We start from the raw sequence: 1,450 nt of genomic DNA on the forward strand, positions 1-1,450 counted from the left end.
AGAGAGTATTATTTTTCCTTAAAAAGTGAAGTTTTGTTATTGTTAAGAATGAGAATATTTGTATGTAGAAGCAGTGAAGCAAAACATTAAAGTCTCTGCTTGGTAGAAAACGTTTTGTCATTTGTTTACAGTGCGTTTCCATGGAGATCATTCGTGCTGCACCCCACACACAAACACAACAGCCGCAGAGACCACGTGCTTCTCTGCCAAAAACTACAATGCAAATTTAACGACGCGATCGCATTACAAACACACTTTGCTTTTTATTCACTGCTTTTGGCACAATTCTGCTTTGCAATAAATACAACGTTTCTTTCAGCAGAAGTTAGAAAAGAATGCAAATCATGCTGTGGGAATGGAAGGTTGATCATTTATAAACTATTTTATCTCTGTATGTTCTCTCTCTCTCCATCAGCATAGAGCCTGTCTGCGCTCTATCTATCTAACTTTCTCTACTTACATAAAAAGTGTACATAATATTTTCACTGTATTTCCTTTCTACCTCTCGGTTTTCTTTTTTCTTCCTTTCTTTCTTTCCATTCTCTCTCTCACTTTCCCTGCTTTTTCTCCTGACCTTTTCTCTGTTTCTTTTGTCTCCTCACTTTGTCTTTCTTTTACTTTAGCTGTCTCTCTTTTCATTTTCTCTCTCTCTTTCATTCTTTTCCTTTCACTCTCTCTGTTGTTCACTTTCACTCTCTTTGTTCTTTTCATTCTCTCTCTCTTTGTTCATTGTTTTTCCGTCACACTTTCTGTCTTTCTCTGTTTTTTTTCTTTTCATTCTCTCTCTCTCTCTCTCTCTCTGTTTTGCCTCAACCTTTCTTACTTTCTTTTCTCTCTCTCTCTCTCTCTCTCTCTCTCTCTCTCTCTCTCTCTCCTTTGTTCATTGTTTTTCCGTCACGCTTTCTGTCTTTTTTTCTTTTCATTCTCTCTCTCTCTCTTTCCCTGCTTTCCTTTCTCTTTTCCCCCTCGCTGTGTCCTTCATTTCATTCTCTCTCTCTTTCTCTCTCTCTCTCTCCTTTCACTGTTTTTCCTTCATTATTTCTTATTTCTTTCCTTGTTTAACTTTTTTGTCTTTCTTTTTTCTCTCTGTTTTTATTTATTCTCCTTCAGTCTTTCTTTCACTTTTTCTGTCTTTATTTTTTCTTTCAATTTCTCTTTGTTTTTTCTTTCAGTTTCCCTGTCATTTTTCCTTTCTTTCAATTTCTCTTTCTTTATTTATTTATTTCAATTTCTTTATTTATTTCAATGTATTTGCCTTTCTTCTTTTCTATCAATTTCTCTTTCTGTTTTTCTTTCTTTCTTCCTTCAATTTCCCTGTTATTCTTCCTTTATTTCAATTTATCTTATTTTTTCCCCTCCTCACTCTCTCTGTCCTAATTCACTTTCTTTTTCTCCTCTCACTCCTTCAGTCTTTCACTTTGTTTTTCTTTTCGTTCTCTTTCTCTCTCTC

Source organism: Mastigoproctus giganteus, chromosome 5 (genome assembly GCF_048544385.1).
Source record: "Mastigoproctus giganteus isolate SK-2022 chromosome 5, ASM4854438v1, whole genome shotgun sequence".
Classification (NCBI taxonomy): Eukaryota; Metazoa; Arthropoda; class Arachnida; order Uropygi; family Thelyphonidae; genus Mastigoproctus; species Mastigoproctus giganteus.